At 41.0% G+C, this 16,320-nt stretch overlaps 1 long non-coding RNA gene across 1 annotated transcript in view; it reads right to left on the bottom strand.

The window, feature by feature from the left end:
* The window catches only part of LOC103248435 (uncharacterized), a 96,815-nt gene that overhangs the window by 70,246 nt on the left and 10,249 nt on the right, over positions 1 to 16,320 (bottom strand). The window contains exon 2 of the long non-coding RNA XR_005242737.2: positions 14,770 to 14,857. This is a non-coding gene — a long non-coding RNA (uncharacterized lncRNA). The remainder of the gene's footprint in view (positions 1 to 14,769; positions 14,858 to 16,320) is intronic.

Here is a 16,320-nt window from a genome sequence, read left to right as displayed (position 1 = left end):
TAACAGCATGAGCTTACCATGGCCAGGCTGTGAGTGGGGTGCCAGCCAAGGGGAGGCTGCAGAGGAGGGCAGGAACCCCTCGTCAAGGTCCCTGTGTGCAAAGGCAAGGATGTGGGACACGACCTTACAGAGTAAAGGAGTCACTGAGGAATTTTAATCAGGAGAGTTTCGCATTTTCCAAATATCATTATGGGAGTGCATGGAGAAAGATACAACTGGAAGCAAAGAAACTCTTGAGAAACTGATGTAGCCATGGCGCAGGACAGAGATGTCAATCAGAACCAAGGCAGAAGCAATGTCGATAGAAAGGAAAAGACCCAGCAAGAAGAAATATTCAACATACAGAACACGCAGGACATGGTAAGTGACTGTGTCTGAGATTTAGAGGTGGGCACAGGAGGGCATCCAGGTTTCTGGCCCAGGGACTGGGTGGTTAATGGCTCCATTAATTTACCAAGACAATACCAAAGGAAGAGAAGGCTTGGGAGAGCGTACAATGAGTTTGGTCACGGACATGAGAAATTTGTGTCTGCAGGACATGTGAGTAGAGACGTCCAATTGGCAATTGACTTTCCAGGTCTGGAGTTCAGAAGAAGGGTCAGAGCTGGGTGGTAGTCCATGTATTGACCTCTGGGCTCCAGAATTCTATCCTGGTCTTCTTTCACTCAGCATCTAACTGCTCTTGCCCATTGACCCAAGTAAACTGAAATGGTTTGGGGAATCACATGGACAATATGGTCTTTAATGCCAAGAAGCCAAACTCCTGTGTAACTCTCCATCCCCCACCCACTCACCCTGCCAACTATCTGTAATCTAACAGGAGGAAATGTTTATTAAACTCTTGAGTGTCTCACTAGTGAATGGTGGAATTTTATGCAGCTACAGCTAATCTGGGATGAAAGAAACGTGGCTTTTTGATGGTAATGCTGTTTGGGGGACTCTCTGGAACTTTATGTGCTATGTGACCTAAAGCAGAGAGAAAATTATGTGCAAAGCTTAAGAGACTAGAAACAGCTTAGCACATTTGGAAACTGCAAATAGATATCGTGGGGAGGTGGGACCAGAAGGGTGAACAGACATGAGAACTCGTGAGGTCTTGTAAATCATTTAAAAGAGTTTGGAGCAGGGACGTGATATAATCAAATTTAAACTTTAGGAATATTATTCTAGCTGAGATATCAGACATAATTTCAGGGAGTGGGGGAGAGAATCCAGGAAGCAGGTGGCAAGCTATTGTGATAGCTCAGGCAAGAGATAATGATGGCCTGACCTATGGTGGTAGCGGTGGGAACAAAGAAGTAGAGAGATTTGGAAGCCTTTCAGGGAGGGGGAACCACAGTACTTGAGTAGTAAGGCTCCTACTAAAGTTCATCGTCACCTGAGATCTCTACCCCTTACCTGGCAAGATGAGACCCCCAAGGTTAGGAATAAGAACGAGGTTGTCCTGTGATTCTAAAGCATAGTTATAGAGCAGAGGGCAGGCCTCACACTTGGCTGTAAGATGAATGTAGCAGGTAGAGATGGTCAACAAGATCCCCAAAGGAGACACAACAAAATGAGCCTTTAAAGAGTCCACCTATTATCGCTTATACTGTGAATCCAAAAGACTGCTTTCTATATGTTGTCCGGTGAAACAAAATAAATGAAAACAATAAGCCTTCCATCTGGTTGGAACTACAAACATAGGCATAAATAGTTAAAATGAAATTGTACAATGAGGTTTTAAGACAATGGAAACAAAAAAGACCGATCAGAATGGAGAAGAGCTCATAAAAATAGCTACCAATTATTGATCACATACTATAGGTCAGGCATTTTCTCCTTTTAAGATTGGCACGATAACCTTATGAAGAAGGTACTGTAATGCCCACTTTACAGATGAGGAAACTGAGACCCAAAACTAAAATCTCCAGGCGTGTTAGTTACCTATTTTCAAATGACAAATTACCCCAAAACATACTGGCTTAAAACAATAAATATTGATGAGCTCTCCCAGTTTCTGTGAGTTAGGAATCTGAGAGAGCTTAGCTGGCACTCCTGGCTCTCATGAAGTTCTCATCAAGATGCTGGTCAGCTGGAGGACTGACTGTGACCAGAGGGTCCACTTCCAAGGTGGCTCAGCCACAGTGGTGCTGGCTGTAGATGGGAGGCCACCATTCTCTACCAGGTGGGCCACTTCACAGGGCCACTCCAGTGTCCTCACAACATGGTGGCTGGCTTCCCCCAAGAGAAAGCAACCCAAGAAAACAAGGCGGAAGCCATACCTCCTTCATTAGCTAGCATTGGAGGTCACACAGCTCAGCCCTGATTCAAGATGGGACAGAACACCCAACAGCATAAGGGCCGTTAAGGTGAGCATCATTGAAGGCCGTCTTGGGGATGTGCAAACAGACCTGCCTTCATTCAAGATGCAAGCTCAGGTCTGTGGACCATGTCTGCTTCACACCCGTGTTCACAAAAAGTGTTCTGTGGTCAAATGAGTTTGGGAAACACTGGATTAAACAAAGTGACACACTTTAGGCCAGACGCGGTGGCTTACGCCTATAATCCCAACACTTTGGGAGGCCGAGCAGGCAGATCACTTGAGGACAGGAGTTCAAGACCAGCCTGGCCATCATGGTGAAACCCTGTCTCTACTAAAAATACAAAAAAAATTAGACAGGCATGGTGGCACATGCATGTAATCTCAGTTACTCGAGAAACTGAGGCAGAAGGATTGCCTGAACCCAGGAGGTAGAGGCTGCAGTGAGCTGAAATTGCACCACTGCTCTCCAGCCTGGGTAACAGAACAAGACTGTGTCTCAAAAAAAAAAAAAAAAAAAAGAAAGAAAAAGAAAAAAAAGTTACACACTTTATATCCTCAGACCCATACACTGTGATTTCTCCAAGCCTAACATGACCATTGGATCAATTTGAGAAGTAGTATCCCCTCTAAGCCACTAGGAGCTCTGGAAAGGTTTGAGATGCAAAGAGAAGATGGTAATGATCATTTTATAGAGAAGAGCAGTGAGGGAAACGTCGAAGAGAGTGGCAAGACGACAAGCCATAAAGGTAGGGACCATTTAAATTACCCTGGCCAAACTGTAAAGGGGCTGGGTTTTGCACTGCTTGTTTTCGTTTTAACCTTGGCTCCAGTCAAGCTTTATTCAGATACCACAAGGGAAAACCATTTATGTTGTTCCATTTACACTCTAAGAACAAAATGATATCTGTAATGTGAAACCTGCACTACATAAGTTGTAATCACATGCTTTTGTATCTCAATGAGATTCAAAGTAAATATTTTGGACTCTAATGACCTTAGAGTTCATCGTCTGGCTACACAGTCAGATCACCTAGAGACAATGTTAAAATATAATCATACCTGGGCTTCACTCCAGATCAAATAAATCAGAATTCAGAAACTCCAGGATGTGAGGCTCGGGGATCAATAGTTTTAAAGATCTTCCCTAGATGATTCTAATATGTGGCCAGAATTGAAGACCATTCTTTCTATTGCTCTTGTTCTAGCATACTCTGACTCTCCCTCTTTCTCTGCCTGTCACCCCTAGCCAAAACGTCCAACTACCTAAAAACCATCTTATGTTTTCCTTCTCGGGACCCAGTACACAGCTTGGTGCATGGTTATTGATGTGAGCTGAAGGCATTTCCCAAGAAGCACCGTTGTCCCCTGACACTTCTCTGGTTTGGTCTAAAATAACATGCTCTTACTGACAGTCTGAGACCCTGAAGGGACAGAGGGCATGACTGGCCAGAGATCCTTCTCAGGGCTTTAACATCTTATTGCCACTTTGGATGAGTTTTGATATGGTATTTATCATTGACTACATGGACCTCAAGATTCCAACTGACACTCAACAAATCTTTCTGGGATTCTGAGACACAAAACTTCTTATCAGGTCATCTGAGGTCAGTGGAGACTCTGGCTTATAAAAACACCAGGGAAGAGAATTTCAAAGATGGCAACACTGTCTCAGTTATGTATCACATACCATTTTTTTTAAAGCAAAAATCTTCTCAAACGATAATGTGAGAAAATAGTTTCTTTTTTTAATCTGTGGGATAAAATTAAGTTAAAACTAAGCCCAGGGGAGGACAAATATGGTTAGAAAGACAGATTTTAGTCATTGAAAAACATTTGAATTGTGGTTCTTTGTGGGGCAGGGCAGTTGAGGAACAAAGTTGGAAAGGAAACTTTCTGTATACATTTTTATAATTATTGGTTTGTGAACCACATGCGTGTATCACCTATTCAAAAATTAAGTAGGCTGTAATCAATTATGCTCTGTATCAAATGAAAAGAAATGTCATCATAAGATTAATGAACTGTTTCAGTCTATTAGTATTTATTTTGCTTTTCAAATTTAAAGTAATTGAAAACTAATCTCTTCCACATTGCTGGATGAGTTTGCTGAATCACATATTCTTTTCCCTTTGCCTTTATTGAAGGTTTTTTTTTCTCTCTCTCTTCTTAAACCCTATCCTTTACCCTGGGCTTCTTTACTGACCTTCTGGGACTCTGAACACAGGACTTCAGGAGGTCTGATGCCCAAGAGATGGGCCAGAGAGCCATGTAATGAGCCAGGAAAAATAGGAAAAAATTCAGAGTCTGATGGAAGAATCTCAGGTTGGGCAAAGAAACACATCAGATTGGAAAATGATCTGGCTGGCATTTTCCCAACCAAATTGGATTGCCTATGCAGAGGATCTGGCCAACTGGGCAGAATAATCTTTAAGGGAATCAGAGAAGCCAACATAAGTGGAGAACAATTGCTTAGAGGCATCAGCCCTTGTGAGGCAGAGCATAGGCCAGCCTCACACAGTGTGACTGCAGCCCCCAACCACGGCTACTCTCTCTCACCGGCTTCCTGAAACTTCCTAATTCTGTACCTGGGAACTAAGGCCTTCCTTCCAGGATAGCAGAGTTGGCAGCTGCTGACCGTGGACGGTACCACATCACAGCTTCCATGGCTGGTACCAGGCCCTTCTAGGAGCAGTGGGGAGGCAGCCGAGAAGACAAAGGAGGCTGTGGGGAAGGCAAGGCAGAGTCGAGACCTGGGGAAAAGGTGGGCCATGGCTCCAGGACCATCCTAGAAGCTGAAACGTTGGCCTAAGCAGGCCCACAGCCATCAGGAGATGGGACCAAGGCCATCGCCTCTGAACATCACTCAGAACATGTAAATATAGCTGGAATGGGAGGCACGTCACTTGGAAACTTGGAACCTGAGCTCCTCATGCACCCTGAAAGCCAGAGAAGCAGGGGTTCCTGTTGGTCAACTCTCAGTGGACCTCCTCGGCCTTTCCAGAGTCCCTCTTTCCATCCTGAGGGTTCCATAGAGGGGCTCTGCGGTGGCCACTGCCCACTGGCTTGACCTGGAGCAATGGGGAGGGCATGCACTGGAGCCAGGCCACCTGGACCCAAGTCTGGTCACTCTGCTCGCCAGCCTGTGACTGTGTCAGTCAGGGTTCAGTGGTCACAAGGGACAGAAACCAATTCAGGCTAACTCCAGCTCAAAGAATGTTTATTGGGTGAGTGCTGGGCAACGGTTAGGGAAGCAGGCAGGATGGAGTCAGGATAGTCCCAGACATCTATGTAGCAGGAGCTCCATGGCCATCTTGTCCCAGAGTCAAGCTGGAGTGAATCCACTCCCTCCATTTCCCCCATCCATGAGCCTCTCCTCAGAGTCCCAGGAAGGAGAGTTTGCTTATCCTGACTTTGGTCACTTGCCTGACCCCAAGACTAGGGAAAGACAGGCATCCTGATTAGCATTCCCATCACAGCTCATACAGCAGGAAAGAAAAAAAAAAAAAAGTATGCCCTGAGGAAGAGGAGAGTGAGGCTGAGGGTTCTCAAAACATATTTTCTTGAGTAACACTGCCTAAGCTACTTACCTGACCTAAGCCTCAGTTTCCTCACATGTAAAATGGGGATGCTGTTAGTATTTACCATAAAAGACTGTTATGAGAACTTATCAGATAAAGGAGGTCAGATGCTTAGTGAGTGCCCGGCTCAATGCATCTTAGTTATTGTTGTTAGGAGCTCCGATTCTTGATTGGCCCAAACCTTTGTTCAGAGGTGCCCCACCCCCTGTCTGGCTGGGCTGCTGTTTCCCTGCAGGCTCTGGAGGGGCCGCGTTGTCACAGGGTGACCTGGATCCACATGCCCACTTACGGCGCATGAACAGGTTCTGTGGTCACCACTCCTGCCAAGTTCCAACACAGTAGGGGCAGAGACTCCTGCTCTCATGAAGCCACACTCATCATCCCTGCCTTTTCTTTTGGGACACCCCTGAAGGAGCCCCAGTAAGTTCCTAGCAAAGCCTTCCATTTGGGCAAACACACTTCATCCCAACAAGTGTACTGATCCCCTCTTGTCAGCAGAAACAGAAAACATGATTTTACATCTGTCACCCATAATCTATCTCTTTACGCACAAGAGACTTGCCCCTGCCCCATCACCTGTGACTTCTGTCTCAAGGCAAAGTGAGCAACCCTCTATAGCTCTTTCTCAGAAGTGTCTTTAACTTCACAATTCATTTAGTGGCTTGGAAAATCGTGCATCAAAGGCGTACACATCGACTTGGGTTCTGCACTCTGTACTTTTTCTGAAAGAAAAAAATGTCCCTGCTCTCAAAGAACTTAGGATTTAGTAGGAAGAGAAGGATATATAAAAAAGAAAATGAATAACAATAAAAATAAATAACACTGATAATAATGACATTATAACTAGCTTCTGTTGACCATCCCCTACTCTCTGTGTCATGTCCTAGGCTTTTACAGACGTTGCCTCATTTTAATCTTCCCTGCGCATCTCTGAGATGGATGGGTGCTTATGGAGGGAAGGCCCTCAGGAGGAGGCCACAGGGTGAGCCACAGCTGGACAGCAGCAGGGCTGGGCTGCCTCTCTGACTTCAGTTGCACCCCCTGGGGCAGCCTTGGGCCAGCCCATGTAACCTTCCTTCAGCTGGACCTGGGGCCTAAGCCAATCAATCTTGCAGTCCAGGCAATCTGCACTGGGGCCTCAGCAGACCCTGTAATTAATCTGGCTGGAAACAGAACTTATTTTTACACCTCTTCACATTAGTCCCCATAGAGCAGGCCTGAGCTCAAAGTGAGAAAACATGAATTGATCACAGCTGTGAAATCATGGTAATTAGTGCCGTCTGCTGAAACCCTCATTCCTGTGGCTGGAACCCCTGGCTTTCTGGACATATATGATTATTAACACAAATACCTATGCCCTAGTCTTCCACCTTAGTGGCCAGGTCCCATCAGCCACCCCCTGCTCACCTCCTGACCAATGACAGGTCAGCTCAAGGATGGGGTCATTTAAATGGAAGGGCGCTGCTAAAAGTTGCTGCTGCCACAACCAGAGGCCAAATATCTGTCAGTGGGGTGAGGAGCTGCTTCTTACTGCTCACGGTATGGTCCCTGAGACCATAGACTGGAAGTCAGGTCACCTGGGTTTAAATTCCAGCACCTACTTGTTAACTGTATCCCGTGGCAAGTAATTAATCTAAGTTTGTTTCTTCATCTGTGAGGTGGAAAAAATAATAATATTATAGAACAGTACTTTCAAGCTATCCAAACAAAAGGATTAGTTTTTGTTTATTGCTTTTGGTTTTTTCAAACTTGGACTGCCATTTTTGTAAAGCTCAGTGAAAATGATCACCTACCTTCAAGTTGCAGCAATGTCGAATTGCCATAAAAATGTTTAAATGTTTATTCTTGATTTGTGTACTTATTGTCATGGATCATTAACAAACAGATCGTGGACCAGCAATGATCCACAGCTCACACTCTGAGTAGCACAGTGCCTGGCACAGGGTAAGAGTAAGTGTGGGCTGCTATGATTATTTTGAGTCCCCTTGCAGGTGCATAAGGTGTTGGCCCCACTCTTCAGGAGCTTCTAGACTTTGTAAATCTCATCAAGCAAATGCACTGGAAGGGAGAGAAATAATCTATTAAACAATATTATTGTTTGTTTATTGATTTACTTTTCACGGGCAGGGCTCTTACTAAAATTTGTTGCTTAAATTTATCGACATTTCTGTTCACAAGTTATGATTTAAAAGAAAGCCACTTATCTTAATATTTAAATTCATATAATGCTGACTCTCCCAGTGTTTCTTATTTAGGGAATGATTAGGTCCAACAGATCAGTCCCAGCTGCTCTTTGAGCACTGGGAGGTCCAGAACAGACCTTCATACCACAGTTGAAGCTACCAAAGTTGAGAGGTTGGCATCATCACTGAAAGCCCAGCAGCCTCAAGATACCTCTGTCTACCATCACTATGGCTATTGATGCTGGGCACATTATCATCACCTGTTAGATCTAGGAACTGGTCCTGGTTGCTTTCATTTCACTATTAGAACTGAACTGGATAACCTTCTATGATCACCAACAGATATCAGTTACCTTTGTCAAAGTTTTCTGGGGATCCCATAGTTGTGGTTCTTTAGTGAAGTAAATCTTTTAGTTTATGGCTCTATAGGTGCTCACACACACACACACACACACACACACACACAGTGCCCAAATAACTGGGTCAGAGGCAATCTAGTGTAAGTGGCATCTTGGAGTAGAGTAAATTTAAAAGATGATTTAAATGTATTTTTGCTTCTAATTCTTTTTGTTCTATATATTTTAAAAGATAACTGAAATAATTCTTTTTTAAAATATAAACTGCATTGATACGTTATTATATATAATGTAATTTGTATATGAGTAACAACATGAAGGAGAGGAGATGGGGTAGAGTTATATTGGAGCAAACTTCTTTAAACTATTGAAATTAAGTTGGTATTAATCCAAACTAGATTTTTATAAGTTAAGATGTTGATTGTAATTCTCAGGGTAGCCATTAAGAAAATATAAACTAAAATATATAGTAAAAGAACTAAAAATATGTGTTAAAAGAAACAATGGAAATTGAAACCGTATTCTATAAAATAGAGATTTAATGTTAACAAAGAAATAACGAAAAGATAGAGGAACAAAAAAATACATAAGACAGAGAAAACAACAAAATGACAGATGTAAAGTGACCATATCATAATTACATTAAGTGCAAATAAACAGTCCAATCATGACGCAGAAATTGGCAGAATAGATTTTTTAACCCAACTATACGCTGTCTGTAAGACATATTTTTTATTCAAAGACACAAGTAGTTTAAAAGAGTCAGAAAAGACATACCATGCAAATAGTAACCAAAAGAGAGCTGAAATGGCTATCCTAATATCAGACAAAAAAGACTTTAAGACAAAAAAACAGTTATTAAAGATAAAGAAGAACTTTTTATAATGATTAAAGTGTCAATTCACCAGGAATAAATAACAACTATAAATATATATGGACCTAAAAACTGAGCCCTAAACACATGAAGCAAAAACGGACAGAATTGAGAAGAGAAATAATTATGCCTTTTAAAAAATGAGAAAAAAGAGGAGATTAAGCTTAAAACAAGTAGAAGGATGGGAATAATAAAGATTAGAGAAGAGAGAAATGAAATGGAAACTAGAAAAACAATAGAGAACACCAATAAAATAAAAAGTTTTCTTTAAAGAGATAAAGTTGACAAACCTTTACCTAGACTAAGAAAAAAGACGACTCAAATTACTAAAATCAGAAATGAAAGCAAAGACATTACTACTAATTCTACAGAAATAAAAAGGATTATAAGGAATACTATGAACAATTAGGCACCAATACATTGGGTAACTTAGATGAAATGGACCAATTCCTAGAAACAAAACCTACCTAGAATGAATCATGAAAAAACTGAAAATATAAATACATCTATAACTAATAAAGAGATTGAATTAGTAATGAAAAAATATCCCAGAAAAGCAAAGCATATGGTTTCATCAGTGATTTCTATCACATTTAAAGAAAAATTAACACTTTTTTCACTTTTTCAAAAATTTGAAAATAGGAACACTTCCTAACTCTTCTTATGAGGCCAGTGTTGCCTAAATACCAAAATCAGACAAAGATGCTACAAGGAAAAAAAAAGTACAAACCAATATCCCTTATGAATATTGATGCAAAAATCCTTTAAAAAAATACTAGGAAATTGAATTCATCTGCATATTAAAAGGATTATACACTATGACCAAGAAGGATTTATTCCTAGAATGCACAGATGATTCCAGCGTACCAAAATGAATCACTGTGGCACACCACATTAACAAAACAAAGGGATAAAACCCAAATGATCATCTCAATTGATGCAGCAAAAGCATCTGACACAATTTAACATCTTTTTGTGATAAAAACATTCAACAAACTAGAAATAGAAGGAACTTCCTTCAACTTTAACATAAGTTACAGTTAACACCACACTCAATGGCAAAAGACTAAACTTTTCCTCTTCAAATCAGGAATAAGACAGGAATGCCGGTTTTCCCCACTTCTATTCAACATTGTATTAGGATCTCTAGACAGTACAATTAGACAATATAGATAGGCAAAAATAGAAATTCGGCTAAAGAAATAAAAGGTATCCAAGTCAGAAAGAATAAAATTATCTCTGTTCACAGATGACATGATTGTGTATGTAGACAACCCTAAAAATTCCACATTCAAGGAAGCTGTCACAACTAATAAACAAATTCAGCAAAGTATTAGGATAAAAAAATCAACACATAAAAATTAGTTGCATTTCATCTCACTAGCAGTGAACAATCTGAGAAGGAAATTAAGAAAATTTCATTTATAATAACATCAAAAAGAAATAAATACTCAGGAATTAACCAAGGAGATGGAAGACTTATATACTGAAAATTATGAAACACTGCCGAAAGAAATCAAAGAAGACATAAATAGAAAGACATTCCATGTTCATGGATTGGAAGACTTAATATTATTTAAATGATAATATTAGCCAAAGCAATCTACAAGTCAATGTAATTCCCACACAATTCCAACAACTTTTTTTTTGAGATGGGGCGCCTCTCTGTCCCCCAAACTAGGGTGTAGCAGCATGGTCTCAGCTCACTGCAGCCTCCACCTCCCGAACTCAAGTGATCTTGCCACCTCAGCATCCCCAGTAGCTGGAACCACAGCCATGTGGCACCAGGCCCAGCTAATTTTTATACTTTTTTTTGGTAAAGGCAGAGTCTTGCTGTGTTTCCCAGTCTGGTCTCAAACTCCTAGGCTCAAGCAATCCACCCACTTTGGTCTCCCAGAGTGCTGGGATTATAGGCATAAGCCAGCATACCTGGCCCTAACAACCTTTTCTGCAGAAATAGAAAACTCCATCCTAAAATTTATATGGACCCTCATAGAACCCTGAGGTTACCAAAATAGCCAAAACAACCTTGAAAAAGAAGAACAAAATTGAATAACTCACTTAATGATTTCAAAATTTATTGCAAAGCTACAAAAATCAAAACAGCATGGCACTGACATAAAGACAGACATATAGACCAGAGGAATTGAACAGAGGGCCCAGAAATAAAACTTCATATATATGGTCAAGTGATTTTCAACAAGAAAAATGCCAAAACCATTCAATGGGAAGAGGATAGCCTTTGCAACAAATTATACTAAGAAAAAGAAAACCGGCCGGGCGCGGTGGCTCACGCCTGTAATCCCAGCACTTTGGGAGGCCGAGGCGGGCGGATCACAAGGTCAGGAGATTGAGACCATGCTGAAACCCCGTCTCTACTAAAAAATAGAAAAAATTAGCCGGGCGCGGTGGCGGGCGCCTGTAGTCCCAGCTACTCGGGAGGCTGAGGCAGGAGAATGGCGTGAACCCGGGAGGCGGAGCTTGCAGTGAGCTGAGATTGCGCCACTGCACTCCAGCCTGGGCGACAGAGCGAGACTCTGTCTCAAAAAAAAAAAAGAAAAGAAAAAGAAAACCAGGTATCCTATATAAAAGGATAAAGTTGGACCCTTACTTAACACCATATATAAAAATTAACTCAAAGTGAACCAAAGACCTAAAAGTAAGACCTAAGTTGTAAAACTCTGGAAAGAAAACAGAATAAATCTTTATGACATTGCATTTGGCAATAATTTCTTGGATATGACACCAAAAACACAGTCAACAAAGAAAAAACATACAAATTGGACTTCATCAAAATTTAAAACATTTGTGCATCAAAGGACACTATCACAGAGCAAAGAGGCAACCCAGAGAATATGAGGAAAATGTTTGCAAATTACACATCTAATAAGAGATTAACATCCAATATACAAAGAACTCCTACAACTCAAAAACAAACAAAAAAAAAAAACTATTTAAAATGGAAAAGGGACTTGAATAGACATTTATCTAAAAAAGATATACAAATGGCCAAAAAGCACATGAAAAGATGCTTAATATCATTAATCATTAGGGAAATGTAAATCAAAACCACAATGAAATACTACTTCGCACCCATTAGGATGGCTATCAAAAAGTCAGAAAATAGCAAATATTGGTGAGGATGTGGAGAAACTGGATCCCTGGTGCATCTTTGGTAGGAATGTAAAATGGTACAGCAGCTATGGAAAGCAGTCTGATGATTCCTCAAAGAATTAAGCATAGAATTTCCATATGCTCCAAAAATTCCATTACTATATATACTGTCAAGAAAATTGATAGCTGAACAGAATTATTCACAATAGTCGAAAAGTGGAAGCAACCTAAATGTTCATCAAAGGATGAATAAACAAAATGTGGTATATACACACACAATGGGAAACTCTGATACGTGCTACAACAGGATCAGCCTTGAAGACATTATGCTAAATAAGCCAAACACAAAGCAAAAAATATTGTATGATTTCATTTGTAGGAAGTAACTAGAATAGTTTAATACACTGATTCAGAAATTAGAACAGTGATTACCAAGGGCTGGCAGGGGTGGAGGGTGAATGGGACGTTATTGTTAAATGGGTACAGGGTTTCAGTATGTGATGATGAAAAAGTTTTGAAGATGGATAGTGGTGATGATTGCAGAATAATGTGAATGCGCTTAATGCCACTGAACTGTCCATTCAAAAATTGTAAAAGGTAAATTTTATGTTACATGTATATTACTGGCAGTTTAAAAAACAGGCAAAAGAAAAGTATATTTGTTCAGGGATTCATACTTGGTTAATGAAACTATGAATAAAAGCAAAAAGATGATCATGAAAAAAAGAAATGAAGTACTGATTCATGCTACAACATGAATGAAACTTCTATACTAAGAGATAGAAGCGAGCAGACAAAAGTTGTATGATTCCATTTATATGAAATGTCCAGAATAGGTAGGTCTATAAACAAAGGTTATTGCCTGATGCTAGGGAGAGGAGAATGAGTGACTGCTAATGGGGACAGTTTATTTGCAGGGTATTAAAAATATTTTAGAATTAGATAGTGGTGATAGTTGCACAATTCTGTAAATATACAAAAGACCACTAAATTTCACCCTTTCAAAGCATGAATTGTATGATGGGAGGGAGCGCTCCTTGGCCCATATGTAAATTCTCCCTCTCCCTAGATTCTTTCAAGGATAGCCTTTGTCAAGTTAAAAAGAAAGTTTTGCTTTGACCCAATATAATTTATAACTGTGTAATTGGAACACAGCATTTCATGGTTCTTCCCAAGGTGACATATCTCTACTAATAGAGAGAGGTGGCTGGCAACTTCTGAGTACCAATTTTTCTCACTGAAACAACAAAAATTTGAGTTCTCTCTGAGTATCCCTGATGCACGTGTTTATAATGGTGAATGGAACTCAACTGAATTGAGCCCCTCAAAAAATCTAATCCTCTGACATCCCTCCATAAACTCAATTCCTGCCTCTTGAGGGTTAATTAGTTCTACCTCCTGTGTGACTGAGACTTTGGGAATTTATTTTCTTATCAAATGCTTGATCCTAAAAAGGAATATACTTTTAAAGATAGCTTGGTTCTGTAATTTTTCCTGAAAGACTGATTATCTGGATCCAGATATGCAGTTTTCTTTAGTGTGATTTTTTTTTTTCAATCCTGTCTGATAAAAGTCCCATTCCTTTTGCAGGATAACTTTTAGGAGAATTTTATTTCATGGGACTGCTTTGAAAAACACAGGAATGCACCTTTAACAGATTACACATCCTGGAGTGAAAGAGGTAGAATAAGATGGGATTATGAGCAATGGGTACCCTTACATTAGTTATAAATGTGTGGAGGGAGGAGGATGTGCTGTAATTTCTGAAATATAATGAGGGTGTAATTTATAATATAGAGCAATAAAGTGCACAGTAAATTGACACGAGGGACACATATGGATCAGTTAGCAGTGGTTAACTCTGAAAAGTGAGACTGAAAGAGGGATTAGGCTGGGTGCAGGGGCTCATGCCTATAATCCTAGAACTTTAGGAGGCCAAAGCAAGAGGATTACCTGAGCCCCAGAGTTCAAGACCAGCCTACACAACAGAGTGAGATCCTCATCTCTACAAAAATACTTAGCCAGTGTGGTGGTGTGTGCCTGTAGTCCCAGCTACTTGGGAGGCTGAGGGGGAAGTTCGTTTGAGCTGGGAAAGTCGAGGCTGCAGTGAGCTGTGATTGAGCCACTGCACTCCAGCCTGGATGACAGAGTGAGACCCTGTCTCAGAAAAAAAGCAAAAAACAAAAACAGAGAAGAAAGGGGGCTTCGAATTTTACTCCCTAAACTACTACAAGTATTTGTTTAATATAAGGGAAACTCCCAGATAAGCAAGAGAAAAAGCAAGATAAATTAGTTTAAAAAATAGATAAAAATTATTGGCTCATGTAACTGTAAATAGCAAAGGTAGGGTAGACGTTACCTGTGGTTTGATCGGGCTCTGACTCCATTTTTTCTCGAGTCTTTTGAATCTGCCTTCTTCAAGCAGTGGCCTCACCTTTGGATGGCACCTGTCATTAGAGTAAAATAACTGCAGCAGTGTCCAGATTAATACCCACACCCACGCTCTCCCCCAGCCACTGAGACAAAGTCCTGAGCCTTACTTTGTTTGAATCACCTGCTCACTCATGAGCTAATCTATGTGGCAAAGAAGAGGAGATGAAACCAATTGTCTTAGGTCAATCAAGGCTCACCCCTGGTTAGCCCCACCCAACACCAGCTGTTGGGAAGTAAAAGGTGGAGTTGATTCAATACCCACTGAAGCTCCTGCTCCAATCTGTAATTTCACTTGGGCCCTCCCAATCTTATCTGCTTAGGAAAACTGAGGCACTGTTGAAATTGTGGAGCCCTTATAAATTCAGATATTCGTGCCAAGTCTATGCTTACACATCCTAATACAAGCCCTGTCTCTTCCTGTTGCCGCAAGCAAAGTTCCCAGAATCTCATGCCAAGCCCTTGTTTGAATGATCCTGAGTTTACTACAATAGTTTACTACAATTTCTTGCTCTTATACTAGCTAGATTTAGCTAATTGAACCGAAAAAAGAAAATATGCTTAAGCTAATAGTTTAAAGCCAGACTCCATAAAGAGTTTCTTATCCCTTTGCAAAATGAGGAAGTCTCTGCAGACTTCAGGCTGTATGTGGGAGGCAGAACACTCTGATTCAGGAAATTTCACCAAGACTGACAAGAGGGAGCCCAGTCCAGCAATATTGCATAATAATAAAAACTTTGGGTCACAATACTCCCCCTAATTGGCTCCGCTTCCACGGGTCCCAAACCGGCTCTCAGAGACTCTGCCCATGATGCTTCTGCTATTCATGACATTCAGCCTGTCCCTGCCCCACTCCTCACCAAGTCTCCAAGACTTAAGAACTGCACATACACTCCACTATACCACTGATGCCACTCCCTGACATACCTACTCAAAGATTTTTCATCAGTCCTTCCTAGGGCAGCTTCATCCTCCCAATTCCCATCACCCTTGAAGTCGAGGCCAGCCCCACCTTCTTCATGAAGATCTCCCCCACATAAACAACCCATGTAGATTTCTGCTAAATCCGAACTATAATATCTGGAGTAGAGGCTATTAAATAATGCCTCAAATATTGCTCTGGGCCAGGCACTGTGGTTGGTGCTGGAAATGGAGCAATATTTCTGACTCTGTCTTGCTCCCCACCTCTGTCAAGTTCGCAATTTGACTGGAGACTCCAGTGGAGGTTTCTGGTTTTTAGGATAAAGACGCCTGTCTTCTTTTCTGCTTTCCAATCAGTTCCCAGCACAGGACGCTGGTGTTGCCTCATTCTCACCTGGGTCCTCACCGGCCATTTCCATGTTCTTGCCTTTTCTGACCCTTTTTACGACATAAATACAAAACTTGAGCAGTACCTTGTTCCTTCAGGGCCCTGTTAGGTGACTAGGTCAATTTGTAAACCAGGAATTATAATAAATTGTGTGTGTTAGTCTTCTTAAAA

This window comes from Chlorocebus sabaeus, chromosome 1 (assembly GCF_047675955.1).
Source record: "Chlorocebus sabaeus isolate Y175 chromosome 1, mChlSab1.0.hap1, whole genome shotgun sequence".
NCBI classification, from domain to species: Eukaryota; Metazoa; Chordata; class Mammalia; order Primates; family Cercopithecidae; genus Chlorocebus; species Chlorocebus sabaeus.
Note: the sequence above shows the minus strand (reverse complement) of the source record. Positions and strands in the feature narration are given on the sequence as shown.